Below are 16,077 nucleotides of genomic sequence, written 5' to 3' on the forward strand. Positions count from 1 at the left end.
TCATCTGTCTTCAAGTTAAGTTGTGAGCTTCTATAATAAACATAGGCTCGCTCACTGTCCATGCTCTGGAGTCTCCTTTTAATTGCAGGACAAAATGAAAAGGCTTAGTCCAGTCTTAATGCTGTAGCTATTCCTCTTACACTTTGCTGTTGCTCTCCATGCAAAACACAATTCTCAGTTTTTACTTCACTGTCGAGCCCATGTCTGCCTTAACACTCTGCCAAAGGTTGACTGTTGGCAGGCCATGTGACACTGTGGTTAAGGCTTTGAGATTCAACCCTCGAGTTTCTGGAATTGTAGGGCTCGGCACAAGTCACTTCACCCACCGATGTACCAGTTTTTTTGGGGGGGGGGAGGGGGTGCAACCAATTGTGTATCTGTTGCATTAACTAAATGTAAATGATTGGCTCAAATGGTGTTGAGGAATCGCATTTTGCTACTTAAACGGAGTAATTAATACCTTGGTTAATGGTGCATGTGTTGGAAGGGATGAATAGATGGAACTTTTTGTTCCCAGGGGTATATTTAGCTGTTTACAGAAGCTCTATCTATAAATAGAAGCTGGAGGATGTACATGTGTACACACTTTGGTCTGAATGCAGACTGGAATGACTAAACCAAGAAAATGTAAAGAATGACAGCTTGATCAGAAATTTTCAAAATGTGGCATTGTACAGGTGTGTTGCTGTTATAAAAGTTTCAGTGCCTTTTCTTGCTAAACTTGTTGGCTGAAAGTTCTCCATGTTAGTGTCAGAGAAATGATGTGCAGAAATGTTCATAATGGCACTTGGTTTTTTAATTCTGGAGTGCATACTACAGTATTTTGTTGGCAGTTGCTGTTGCAAGGGTTAAAATGTCATATTTGTATACAGTGCATCTGGAAAGTATTCACAGCGCATCACTTTTTCCACGTTTTGTTACAGCCTTATTCCAAAATGGATTAAATTCATTTTTTTCCTCAATTCTGCACACAACAACCTATAATGACAATGGTAAAAAAAGTAAGTTACTTGAGGTTTTTGCAAATTTAAAAATAAAAATTGAGAAAGCACATGTACTTAAGTAGTCACAGCCTTTGCCATGAAGCTCAGAATTGAGCTCAGGTGCATCCTGTTTCCCCTGATCAGTTTCTACAGCTTAATTGGAGTTCACCTGTGGTAAATTCAGTTGATTAGACACAATTTGGAAAGGCGCACACCTGTCTATAAAAGGTCCCACAGTAGACAGTTCATGTTAGAGCACAAACCAAGCATGAAGTCAAAGGAATTATAGACCTCAGAGACCGGATTACCTCGAGGCACAAATCTGGGGAAGGTTACAAAAAAATGTCTGCTACTTAGATGGTCCCAATGAGCACAGTGGCCTCCATCCATAAGTGGAAGATGTTCAAAACCACCAGGACTCTTCTTAGAGCTGGCCGGCCATCTAAACTAGGCAATCAGGGGAGAACCCGATGGTCACTCTGCCTCTCTGTGGAAAGAGGAGAACCTTCCAGAAGGACAACCATCTCTGCACCAATCAGGCCTGTATAGTAGAGTGGCCAGACGAAAGCCACTCCTTAGTAAAAGGCACATGGCAGCCCACCTGGAGTTTGCCAAAAGGCACCTGAAGGATTCTCAGACCATGAGAAGCAAAATTCTCTGGTCTGATGAGACAAAAATTTAACTCTTTGGTGTGAATGCCAGGCGTCACATTTGGAGGAAACCAGGCCAATACCATCCCTACAGTGAAGCATGGTGGTGGCAGCATCATGCTGTTGGGATGTTTTTCAGCGGCAGGAACTGGGAGACTAGTCCGGATTAAGGGAAAGATGACTGCAGCAATGTACAGAGACATCCTGGATGAAAACCTGCTCCAGAGCGCTCTTGACCTCAGACTGCGGTGACGGTTCATCTTTCAGCAGGACAACGACCCTAAGCACACAGCCAAGATATCAAAGGAGTGGCTTCAGGACAACTCTGTGAATGTGCTTGAGTGGCCCAGCCAGAGGCCAGACTTGAATCCAATTGAACATCTCTGGAGAGATCTTAAAATGGCTGTGCACCGACACTTCCCATCCAACCTGATGGAGCTTGAGAGGTGCTGCAAAGAGGAATGGGTGAAACTGGCCAAGGATAGGTGTGCCAAGCTTGTGGCATCATATTCAAAAAGACTTGAGGCTGTAATTGCTGCCAAAGGTGCATCGACAAAGTATTGAGCAAAGGCTGTGAATACTTATGTACATGTGATTTCTCAGTTTTTTTATTTTTAATAAATTTAAATAGTAAACTTTTTTCACATTGTCATTATGGGGTGTTGTGTGTAGAATTCTGAGGAAAAAAATGAATTGAATCCATTTTGGAATAAGGCTGTAACATAAAATGTGGAAAAAGTGATGTGCTGTGAATACCTTCCGGATGCACTGTAATTCCATGTGCCAATAGATTCTTTTCCTTAGAAAATGAACATCCTTTACTCACTAGAAGATGCAATGAATTGCCAAAGAGATGGACAATACTTTCATTTCATGCACTTCAATGTGAGTTTAGATGCGGAAACCTATTTGTCAGCCGTCACCTTCTGTTTCATGCAGAGTACTGGACAGCTAATGGGTCTGAGGTAATTTCTGTAAGTGTACTGTACATTGTGGCTTATTTTGCTCTTGGTTGTCCTTTGCCATTATTTTCTTTGGATTTGTCTTTACCTTTTTATTCTTTCTCACAGCTTTGCTGTCAAAGTAGCAGTTTAAAAGAGTGTCAGCAATGGCTTTTATTAATCGAGTACTGTGCCAAAACATGTCTTGTTAAACTTGGTTTTCCCATGTTTCTCAAGACTCCTGTAAATGCAGTTGCTTTAGCTTTAAACAAAGCAGTTATTGTCTAGTTACATTTGTCAGCATTAATGGAAAAATATGCAGTGGGCACAATAAATTGATTCATGAATGTGTTTACATTTTATTACTCCTCACATAGAACTCTTCAAGTGAACGTCATTTTTGCCATATAAATCCGTAGCCGGTCTGTGCTTGTCCATTGCACTCTGTTCGGCAGTACATGTGTTTGTGTCATGCACGCTTTCAGCAGCCACAGACATAAGTGTCCACATGATAAAAAAAACTTGGACGATAACAATGTTCCTTCTCTTGGTTGAAATAATCTGTCTCAGCCTTTCAGAAATTGCTAAATTTATGTTGCTGAGCTGAATGAGCAGTGCTAAGCAAAGCAGCACAATATCGGGAGCAGTGTTGGAGGGTCACTGCTACACATGAGTCTGATTATTATAATCCTTTTTACTACTGGCTGTTACTCATTTTAATTAAAGCGTTTTGATCTGTGACCCAGTCTCAGCTGTGCTGTGCTCCTAACTCCGTTAACCATCGATTAGAACCAGTGTAGCCAGACTAGCAGATATTCTGACTCCGAGGGTCCGTTTATTAGTAATTTGCAACAACATGAGTCATGTCCAATAATCACATATTCCTGTAATTGTTTATTTAATCACAACAACAGCATTTATTTACTAACACATTTTCATACAAACAAAGGTTAAAGTACTTTACAAGATCCCAGTGAAAAAGATGCAACAAAAGAAAAACAAATAAGATTAACCAAGAATATTAATGAATAAGTAACAAAGGAAAAACAAATCTATACACTGGTATAAAACAGATATATAACTAGTAGAAGTGTAGCATCCTTGTATACAATATCATAATGTACCGTATATACTCACGTTTAAGTTCTTCCATGGATAAGTCAGGGTTTGATTCTACCGCATAATATCCGGTATTTTATAATATCGGCCGTATAAGTCGAAAGCAGGAAACTCACGTTTATCATATGAGCATCCCTTACCTATGATGGAGCTCTCGATCAGATGAAAATATGAAGCTGCTTTTAAATTAAAAGTCGTTGAAGTGGCAAAAGAAATTGGTAACTGCGCTGCTGCAACAATTCAATGGGTCTGATTTTCTGATTGATTTTTTTTTCCCAAGACCCAATGTATACTTGAGTGTATACGGTAGTCTATCAAAGATGATGTTGTTGGACTTAAGTGCAGTGTTTGACACCATTGACCATTCTATTTTACTGCACAGGCTAGAAAACGATGTTGGGCTTACAGGCCTCGTGCTCGCTTGGTTTAGTTCTTATTTATCAAATCGATTCCAATATGTACAGAAATGTGCAGACAGTACTCCGTCATTATATACAGAAGTTCAATATGGTGTCCCGCAGGGCTCAGTGCTGAGACCTTTACTGTTTTCACTTTACATGCTTCCACTGGGATCTCTCATTAGGAAACATAAAGTTCATTTTCACTTGTATGCAGATGACACCCAGTTATACTTTTCATTTAGATCAAATGAAGTTTCTCCAATGTTGTCTGTAATTAGTTGTGTTAGTGAATTAAAGGAATGGATGGATGAGAACTTCTTGTCTCTAAACACAGAAAAAAAAACAGAGATGTTAATTGTTGGAGTGAATGAGGATCACAACAATATTCTGTCATCATTTAACTCAGTTGGAATCATAATTAATTTTACTGAATCAGCCCGCAATCTAGGAGTTATCTTTGACTCTAGCATATCATTTAAAGCACATATTACAAAGTTGTCCAAATCATGTTTCTTCCATCATAAAAATGTTAGGAAATTAAGGCACTTTCTAAATAAACAGGATTCTTAACTTAATTTAATTCATGCATTTATCTCTAGTAGGATTGACTACTGCAATGTGGTGTTCACTGGATGTTCAAACTGTTCTTTACAGAGCCTCCAGTTAATCCAAAATGCTGCTGCAAGAATTATTACAAGAAGAAGAAAATACGAACACATAACTCCAGTTCTTAAATCTTTACACTGGCTCCCGGTTAAGTTTAGGGCAGATTTCAAAATCCTCCTTTTAACATATAGAGCATTAAATGGCTGAGGTCCGGCTTACTTGTCTAAACTTATCATGACTTACAAAACTGAGCGCACATTAAGATCTCAAGATGCCGGTCTGCTTAGGATTACAAGGATTAATAAAATAACAGTGGGAGGTCGAGCTTTTAGTTACAGGGCCCCTAAACTGTGGAATGGTCTGCCTGCTGCTATAAGAGATGCCCCCTCTGTCTCAGCCTTTAAATCCCGGCTGAAGACTCACTACTTCAGTTTAGCACATCCTGACTAGAGCTGCTGATTAACTGTACAGACTGCATCTCTGTTGTTGGTCATTAGCACTAAAACATAAGTAACATGATAGTTATAATTGAATACTAACCCTCACCTATTCTGTTTCTCTTCTCTGTACTCAAATGTGGCACTTGGTGCCCCGGCCCACCTGCCAAATTGTTTTGTCTGCCTAAGGTAAAGTCATCTGTGATGGAGGATCGCTGGAATCGTGGGAAAGAGGGGTCCTTTCATCGGATTGGATGGCCCAGTGCTGTTTCAGCTGTGGAATTGCCAAATGGGGGAGGCAGCTTGATGGCTGAGGTCTGCAGGACTCTAAACAAATCCAAATCATATTATGTGATACCATCCACTGTTAAATTCTACTCTAAATTTTAATTTTTATACTGTATTGAGGATTTGTTCTGTTCTGTGTATTGTATTGTATTGACCCCCTTCTGTTTGACACCCACTGTACGTCTGACCTACCTGAAAAGGGGTCTCTCTTTGAACTGCCTTTCCCGAGGTTTCTTTCATTTTTTCCCTGGAAGTTGTTTCTTGTCTTCTTAGAGAGTCAAGGCTTGGGGGGCTGTCAAGAGGCAGGGCCTGTTAAAGCCCATTGCGGCACTCCTTGTGTGATTTTGGGCAATACAAAAATAAATTGTATTGTATGAGTCCGGTGATAAGGTCAGATGGCCCGGAGGACAGAAAAAAAAAATCTGCATGGGCCCCTAGGCCGAAAGACCACCCAGTCCCCAACTGGGCTAATATAAATATGCTTAAATCATTCCTTCATTAAGAAGTGTAATCAACAGTTGTAATTCAGTCATCTCCAAAGTTTGGCTCCAAAAAAAAAGATCCTAAACTGGCTTTGTGAATTTGAGTCTGACACACTTTAAAAGTAATATGTGTTACGTAGTCGGATTACTTTTTAAACTAACGAGTAACTTAACACAATGCTTATTTTATTGAAGTAAAAATAACTCGCAGGGCTCAATCGCACAGCCAAGCAGAAGAGTGTGCTGCTTACAATCCACTAACAGCAATAAATGTCAGTCTAGTCTTAATCCAGCTATTTGCTATAATATATCGAAACAGTGGCCAGTGTTCATACCTTTTATCATTGGTGACTCGGGACGAGGATGTAAAAAGGGGATTGATGTTATTCACTTTACAGCACATGAAGGACTAAACGTTTTTATAAAGAACAAGAAAACTATCACAGACCTCACGCTTGTTTTCTGACAGAGTGTTTTGCCAAAGGCCAACATCAGAAGTGCGGTCACAGGGTTTCTGTCTTGACTGTGTTATTCACCTTATCCTGGTTTTGTAAACTCTGCTCATTGTAGTTTCTCTTTTGGGAGTGTTCTTTCTCCCGCACTCTGATTGACCTAGCAGAGAAGAGAATTCTGTTCCCATACAGCAAAATGGAAAGCAGGCTTAAGAAATATTAGCCATGAAGTGCTGAAATAGTCAGTGTAGTGTTGTGCAGTATATCAGTACTGAAAACCCCAATGTTTTAAATGGTACGGTACCAGCATTACAGTCATTTTAGTCATTTTGTTACCAGAAGTAAACCGTAGTTTTGAAAGACTTTGTGCTCAGCTTTTCATTTTTCTGACACACTGTAGATGGAATGGGGAATAAAGCATCCTTTCACTGCATGAACTTTTAGTAAAATTACAGAAGGTCATCCAGTGTGAATTCTGTGCTGAGTGATATGCCTGCTGCTATTTGTCATACTTTTTATTGCGACATCATAGAGAGCTTTCCTCAGATTCAAATTTTTACGAACCCCTGCGCTAAGACAATTCAAGGGGAAACCACTGTTTGCAGCAAGATTGGTCGACGTCACATGGGACAGTCCCCTAAACCACCCCGTCCCCTTTAATAGGCTTTAGACGCTGCGATGGACAAATCACCATAACCTCCCGTTCCTGCCCCTCCTTCTCTTCGATGTGCTGTAAAGCATCCTACACCTACTCCCATCGAGGAGTAAGACTTCTCATTTGAGAATGAAAAGTCACAATTTTACAGCACCCCAAGCTCCAAAATGGCACTCATGAAGAAGAGTTGTAGTTTTCTGATACAAACACTAAGGCTTCACCCAAAGCTGATAATCATAATACTAATAACAATATTCAAAATAGTCGTAGAAGAAGAAAAAGGAAAAACAAGATAGGATATTGCGCTAAGCTGTGCATAATTGTTGCCACCTGATTGAAACAACATCAAGAATAATACTGTAATGACCACCAGGATGGAAAGATCGGGACACGCCTATCGAATGACAGTAAACCCCAATAACAGGTACGCTTAGTTAACAATAAATGATCCACAAGGGAATCGCCTTCCCATTGTTACGGCCACGGGAAAGGCCTCGCAAAGTAACATACTGAAAGTAGCATGTTCTTGTGTTGTTTCTAAAGTCACCTGCACTCTTCTAGGGTCCCCAATTGTCTTACAGAATCTTGTTCTGTGTCTCTCTCTGTGATTTCCCCCCTTATCTTCTGCGTGGCTCTCTTTATTCAGTACCTCGGGAGTCTCCACCTGCCTTCTTAAGCCTTCCCAGGCTTGTAAAGTGTAATGCGAGAGTTACAGGGGTTTGTTGTATGCAGAGCTCTGCTTTTCCACGTGACATTTCACTGTCAGCCACACATCCTGCCCCCTGTGTATTTTCAGGATAATATGGTGGCAACTACAGTTCAGATGGCATCCATGAGCTGCTGTTTGTTGCTCCGGTGATTTTGCTTGTGATCCACATATGTGTATATGCCGATGTACATGAGTGCGGCATTGCCTTAATATCATCTCACGTGGAGTGGTAGAGAAAATGTATATATAAGTCTACTTATTAGCTCATGCGTTGTAAGGGTTCTCAAATTTTGCTTCAGAATTCGAAAAATGGTTGGTTGTGACAAACACAAATCATTACTATTACAAAGATGCATTTTACATGTAATGTTTCCACACTTTCATTTTGGCTTGGCTTCTCCGCATACATGGAGCGATCACGTGATGGGCTCAGTCTCTCCGGGTCCCACAGTAATCAGTTTTTTGGCCAAAATCAGCAGCAACCAATTTTACCACAGGGAGAGTGGGTAACAATAAGACAGGGGTCTACGGAGCCAAAATTTAGTCTCTTGGCACCCAGGTCACCAATTCAGACCCAGAATGGATTCTCAGCACTCTGGAGTGTGCCTGTGGAGCCTGAGATCAGTAAAGTGCTCAAAATTGGCAACTCACGAGTGTGAAATGTTAGAATTCTAAACAACGTTAATTCACCACACATGGGCAAAGTTATCTGACATGAAGGGTAAATTGGATCTTCTGGCCAAAAATAAAGTATCCACCCTGCTTGTCGGCACTAACAATATTTATATACAGCAGTCTGAGGTATTAACTCTCTCTCTCCACTAAAGTAAAAAGAAAAAGTTGAAATTGAATTATTTAGGCCCTTACCAAGATTATAAGGGAATGTGAATTATAGCACATTGCTTTCCCTTCACTGCTGGTGTGCAAAAAAAAAAAAGTGTAGCCTTTGTGAACTTTTGGGGATTGATTTTTGGGAAGGCCTGGATTTTTTGAAAGAAATGATAATGTATTTTCATCCTAACTGGAGGGGATCATTTGTTTTATCTGAAAATATGGCAGCAAAGCTGCCTGGCTGATTGATCAGAGCACCACCCAGATGTGCAGTCTTGTGATCTTAAATCACAGGCTGCCACGTGTTACTATCATGTAGCTGGTACCCAGAATCCCTGTTGTGGGGCATCTTATAAATTTAGTCTTGATGCAAACCTTAAACTACATGATAACTAAAAAAGAAGGTGTATAATTAGACCCTGAGATAAAACCAGATCCTCCACCAGGGGTACCTGTACTAGTACCATATTAAAAAAAGATTCCAATAAAATTGTAGTGCTAATCTACAGACCACCAGGAACATATTCATTGTTCATGACTGAATTTGGCAACCTTGTATCTGATTTGGCTATAAATTACGATCGTGTAGTGTTGATGGGGGATTTTATTGTACACATTAATGTGGAAACTGACACTTTAAGCAAATGTTTTACTTATTTGTTAAATTCAGTAGGATTTTTTTAGTTCAACTCATAATGGTAACCACACATTAGATTTAGTTAAAATTAAAAATGTAAATATTACTCCATTAAATGAAGTTATTTCTAATCACTACTTCATTATATTTGATTTGGTTCGGTCCTTACCAATACACTCACAGATTAAAACCAAAACAGTGTGACATCTAGTTTGTAATTCTGCTTCAGATTTTGTAGATATTTTGAGTATGTCAAATAACATCAAATTATAATATAACCTTGAGAGGTGCTGTGGATACAGCGACTCCCCTTAAAACAAAAGTGATCAAAGCACATAGAAACTCACCCTGGTTTATTGGGAGCACTCAAGCTCTTAAATTAGAGTGCTGAAAACTGGAAAGCAGATGGAGAACAACAAAGCTGCAGGTCTTCGAATTGCATGGGTATTAAAAATGTAAAAAAGCTCTCTTTAAAACCTGCTCGAACTACTATTCTAAAATAATAGATAACGATAATAATCCTCACATACTGTTTAGAACAGCGGCTAATCTAGCAAATGGGAATTCAGAATTGCAGTGCAAAATTCCCACATACATTAGCAATTCAGAGTTTATGAACTTCTTTAATGAGAAAATCTAAAATATAAGACCCCAGATCTCAGCATCACAGTGTAAACAGCATAGGAGCCTTGCAAACCCTGTCACACCTTGCATTCTGCACTTTAGAAATTTTAATCCTGTGAAAGAACAGGAATTCTTAACATATTTCTAAAATGAAACCTACTACTTGTTCCATATATCTGGTGCCAACAAAACTAGTGAAAAGCACAATGGATGTTCTTCTAGCACCCGTTCTTAGCATTATCAGTGGCCCATTATTGCATGGCTCAGTACCTGATGAACTAAAAGTGTCAGTCATCAAACCATTACTTAAAAAGTCAGACCTAGACCCATATATATTTAATAATTATAGGCTCATTTCAAATATACCATTTCTCTCTAAAATACTTGAAAAAGTAGTCCCCAATCAGCTTCAGTCTCATCTAACACATCACAGTTTATTTGAATAATTCCAGTATGGCTTCCACACTGGTCACAGTACAGAAATGGCACTAATGCGTGTTGATATCCTCTGATGAAGAAAATTCCACTATAATTATATTGTTAGATTTAAGCTCAGCGTTTCACACCATTTACCATTCTATTTTATTACAGACTCTGAAAATCGACATTAGATTTATAGGCCCCGGCCTAGTTTTTTTATTCTTATTTATCAAACTGATTCCAATACGTACAGAAATGTGCTGGCAGTATCCCATCATTATACACAAAAGTTAAATATGGTGTCCTGCAGGGCTCATTACTTGGACCTTTACTGTTTTCAATTTGCACACTCCCACTGGGATCTATCATTAGAAAACATAACATACATTAATTTTCATTTGCAGATGACACCCAGTTACACCTTTCTTTTAGAACAAATTTTTCCAATGTTGTCCTTAATTAGATGTGCTAGTGAGTTAAAGGAGTGGATGGATGAGAACTACTTGTCTTTAAACACAGATAAAACAGAGATGCTAATTATCGGAGGGATTAATGCTGATTACAACAGTATTTTGTCATTATTTAACTCAGTAGGAATCACTATTAGTTTTACTGAATCAGCCCCCAATCCAATCTAGGCGTTATCTTTGACTCTAGCTGTCATTTAAAGCTCACATTGTAACAACCGACTCACTCTCCAAAACCAGCTGCTACACCACCAAGACCCGTGGCCTGGCAAGTTGAGGACATTAGACCCGACAAGCCGTACTTCTTCCAAATAAACGTCCTACAATTGACATTCAAAAATAAGCCAAAAAACAAACCATATGTAAAATAAAAAGGTGAGTATTTATAAAAAAGAAATGAACAAACTCCAAACAATATATATGTCATACCCCACCCAACCCCAATTTAACATTCAACCCCAAAAGTGTCCGGCAGAAAGTAATAATAAAAAGAAAAAGTGCAGCACAAAGTTAATATACAATACAAACCCTCCCTTGACCCCACACTGAACACAAACTCAGTAAGACACACAGAAAGCAAGAAACGCGCATAAAAGTCCAGAAGATTTAACGGAAAATGAATAATGTTTGTGAACCTGGTTTAGCTGCAAATATTTTCCTACAGAAACTACACAATGATGGCGTGCTCCTCTCCCCAAACAGCTTGAAACAGTCTCACCGTACTTATCCTCGGTATGTGGTGTAATCCAGAACCCCGGGGTTTTGTGGTGCAAAGATTTGTTGTTGGGTGTTGAAAGTGGCAGGTAGACAAAGGTGTGAATGATTTAGATCGGTGCTTTCTCCTGTCTCTGTAGTTTTCTCTTTCTGTCCTTCCATTTAAATAGCGAATTATCAGATGCAGGTGATGGGATTGACAGGACCAATTATCATGAGGGACCACGGTTCCACAGTGTTATCCTTCCCCTTTTGTTTCTAGGGGAGCATATTTACATACACACAGACCATGAAAACAGCACAACACAATGAAAGACAGGACTCGGCACAAAATGCATTTACGACGACATTAATCATGTAGCACCGCTACAACATTACAAAATTGTCCAAAACATGTTTTTTTCCATCTTAAAAATGCCGGAAATTTGAGTTGTTTTTCTAAATATGCAGGACACTCAGAAACTAATTCATGCATTTACATCTAGCAGGATTTACTACTGTAATGCAGTGTTCACTGGCTGTTCAAACTGCTTTTTATACCGTACAGCTTTCAGTTAATTCAAAATGCTGCTGTAAGAATTATTACAAAAAAAAGAAAATGCGAACAAATAACTCCAGTTCTCAAGTCCTTGCACTGGCTACTGGTTAAATTTAGGGCGGATCTCAAAATCCTGCTTTTAACATATACTGTAAATCCTTAATTGTCAAGGCCCTGCTTACTTATCTGAACGTATCATTACTTACAGATCCTGCCTGCTTATGACTCCAAGGGTTAATAAAATATCACAGCTGTGGAATGGCCTGCCGGCTGGCGTAAGAGGTGTCCCTTCAGTCTCAGCTGTCAAATCCCATCTGAAGACTCACTACTTTAGTTTAGCATACCTTGACTAGAGCTGCTGACTAGCTGTGCATACTGCATCTCTGTTGTTAGTCATTGGTACTAAAACATAAGTAAGATGATATTTGCAATTTGTTACTAATGCTCGCCTATTCTGGTTGTCTTCTCTGTATCCTCGTGTGGCACTTGGTGTCACTGCTCTACTGCCAAGTTGTTTGCCTGCCTAAGGAAAAGTCATCTCTGATAGAGGAGCACTGGAATTATTGGGGACAAGAGTTCTTTCATCTGATTGGCCAGCCAGCATTGATTCAGCTGTGAAATGGCCAGTAGGGGGAGGCAGCTCATTGGCTGTGGTCTCCAAGACTCTGAACAAATCTGTATTCTAATGTATGACACTTCTGTATTTAGTGATGTAATCTATTCTTACATTTTGCCTTGTAGTTTGTATTATTGTATTATACACTCACCTAAAGGATTATTAGGAACACCATACTAATACGGTGTTTGATCTCCTTTATCCTTCAGAACTGCCTTAATTCTACGTGGCATTGGTTCAACAAGGTGCTGAAAGCATTATTTAGAAATGTTGGCCCATATTGATAGGATAGCATCTTGCAGTTGATGGAGATTTGTGGGATGCACATCCAGGGCACGAAGCTCCCGTTCCACCACATCCCAAAGATGCTCTATTGGGTTGAGATCTGGTGACTGTGGGGGCCATTTTAGTACAGTGAACTCATTGTCATGTTCAAGAAACCAATTTGAAATGATTCGAGCTTTGTGACATGGTGCATTATCCTGCTAGAAGTAGCCATCAGAGGATGGGTACATGGTGGTCATGAAGGGTTGGACATGGTCAGAAACAATGCTCAGGTAGCCCGTGGCATTTAAACGATGCCCAATTGGCACTAAGGGGCCTAAAGTGTGCCAAGAAAACATCCCCCACACCATTACACCACCACCACCAGCCTGCACAGTGGTAACAAGGCATGATGGATCCATGTTCTCATTCTGTTTACGCCAAATTCTGACTCTACCATTTGAATGTCTCAACAGAAATCGAGACTCGTCAGACCAGGCAACATTTTTCCAGTCTTCAACTGTCCAATTTTGGTGAGCTAGTGCAAATTGTAGCCTCTTTTTCCTATTTGTAGTGAAGATGAGTGGTACCCGGTGGGGTCTTCTGCTGTTGTAGCCCATCCGCCTCAAGGTTGTGCGTGTTGTGGCTTCACAAATGCTTTGCTGCATACCTCGGTTGTAACGAGTGATTATTTCAGTCAAAGTTGCTCTTCTATCAGCTTGAATCAGTCGGCCCATTCTCCTCTGACCTCTAGCATCAACAAGGCATTTTCACCCACAAGACTGCTGCATACTGGATGTTTTTCCCTTTTCACACCATTCTTTGTAAACCCTAGAAATGGTTGTGCGTGAAAATCCCAGTAAATGAGCAGATTGTGAAATACTCAGACCGGCCCGTATGGCACCAACAACCATGCCACGCTCAAAATTGCTTAAATCACCTTTCTTTCCCATTCTGACATTCAGTTTGGAGTTCAGGAGATTGTCTTGACCAGGACCACACCCCTAAATGCATTGAAGCAACTGCCATGTGATTGGTTGATTAGGTAATTGCATTAATGAGAAATTGAACAGGTGTTCCTAATAATCCTTTAGGTGAGTGTATTTCTGAGGTGGCCATGATAGATTGCCCATCTCGCTCTGTGAAGAGGAAGGCTTGTCTTCTATTCTGTGTGTTGTATTTGGAGTATTTTTTGACACCCCTTGTATGCCCATCCTAACTAGAAGTTCATCCTAACTAGAAGTTCATCTCTCCCTGAATTGCCTTTCCTAAGATGTATTGCATTTTTTCCCTTTCTTTGCAGGTTTTTTCTTGTCCTCTTAGGTGGTCAAGGCTGAGGGGTTTGTCAAGAAAAGGGCCTATTAAAGCCCATTGAAGCACTTCCTTATGGGATTTTGGGGTACGCAAGAAAAAAATTTGTTGTTGTGATGTATAAGATTTGCTACAAATATTATTTCATCTTTGTGAAGCTGGTATCTTTTTATGAGCTCATCATTATCCAGGATGTGTGATCGATTTCTGGCCGAACGGCATCTTCTGGTAGCTGCTTACATCCTGGTGAAGTTAGGAGTCGTTTCCTAAATTAGGAATATTGATACAATGCGTTTATAAATACCTGTATTTCTTGGAGTAGGACTAAATTTGCATCACTGTTGGATTTTCTGTTTTTTCTACTCTGAGACGCCTGATAAATACGGGCACTGACCTGCTGTTAATGTAGGCCACTGGGCTTAGCTGAATTTTCCAAGCTGTTCCTGGTACTTATCTGGCAACAATGTTTCTTAAAAAAGTCATCTTTTGTAGGAGGATAAGCTGTTCAGTTATAATATCGTATGACACTGAAATAGTGCGCTGTTCCTGTTAGGGTGCTTAATGTGACATTACGTATGGAATGGCTTTTCCGAGGAGCCTGCATTTATTGACATTTGATACAGTTATGCTCTTGTGGGTGTTTTTTCCGCCCACGTATCCTAATCTCCCCAACAAGGACGTGAATTTCCCGGGTCAGAGCCTTCCTTACTCCGGTGCAGCTGCCATCTGCTGTTATTGTCACTAATGCTGTCATTTGACGGACTTCAGCCTGTGTGTTGCGCTGCACAAGTCTCTTCAGCCTGCAATGCCTCCTATAAGCAGCTCTTCAGCCTGTGGCCAAGTCTTTACATGTGTCGCATATGGAAAAAAAAGAAAGAAATAAATGAATAACAATGCAGTGCGCTCTTCTTAATTCACCAAGGACACCCACTCCTCTGCCCTGTTCAAATCCTTTTAAATCTTCAGCATGTCCTCATTGTCCCTGTGAACTGGGCACACTCCACCACTGACAGCATCACACGCACAAAGCTCAAGTCACACTTGTGGTCTCTGATTTTGCTTCCTGAACACTTTGGGGGTGCTTCTTCCATTTCATAATTTTGAGACTACTGTGCCCCTGGGAACACTCAAATCTTCAGAAATAGTTCTGTCCCCTTGACCTGATCTCCATCTCATCACAATCTAATTGTGGAGGTCTACAGAGAGATATGTGGGCTTCATGGCATGTTTTTGGTCCTGACGTACACTGTGGATTGTGGGGCCTTAGATCAGGGATCGCCAAGTTTGGTCCTGGAGGACTACCATGGCTGCAGGTTTTCATTCTAACCTTTTTTAATGAGTGCCCTGTTTGCTTGATTGCAGCAACTACAGGGGGATAACACTGCTCTCAGTGCCGGGTAAAGTCCTTGCTAGGGTTGTCCTCAATAGGATCTGTGATCTCTTGCTCACCTACCAGTGACTGGAACAGTCTGGTTTTACGCCTAAGAAGTCTACCATTGACCACATCTTGGCACTGAGGGTTCTCATAGAGCACAAACGCGAATATCAGCAGAGTTTCTTTGCAGCCTTTGTCGATTTTCACAAAGTGTTTGACTGAGTTGACCGAGCTGCCCTGTGGGACATCCTGTGGGTTTGCAGGATCCCCTCGAGGTTGCTGGATATCATGGCCGGCCTGTACACTGGTACTGTGAGTATTGTGCAGAGTAGAGGCAGGACCTCTGTGTTTTTCCCAGTTGACTCTGAGGTTCATCAGGGGTGTGTTCTGCTCCTACTCTGTTCAATGCTAGTATGGACTGGGTGTTGGGCAAGGTCGTGGGGTCCAGCAGCTGTGGGGCATCTGTTGGTGAAGAAAGATTCGCAGATCTTGACTTTGCTGACGATGCTGTGATCTTCGCGGAGTCAATGGAGGCTCTGATCGGGGCGCTCGAAAGA

This window comes from Polypterus senegalus, chromosome 10 (genome assembly GCF_016835505.1).
Source record: "Polypterus senegalus isolate Bchr_013 chromosome 10, ASM1683550v1, whole genome shotgun sequence".
Lineage (NCBI taxonomy): Eukaryota > Metazoa > Chordata > Cladistia > Polypteriformes > Polypteridae > Polypterus > Polypterus senegalus.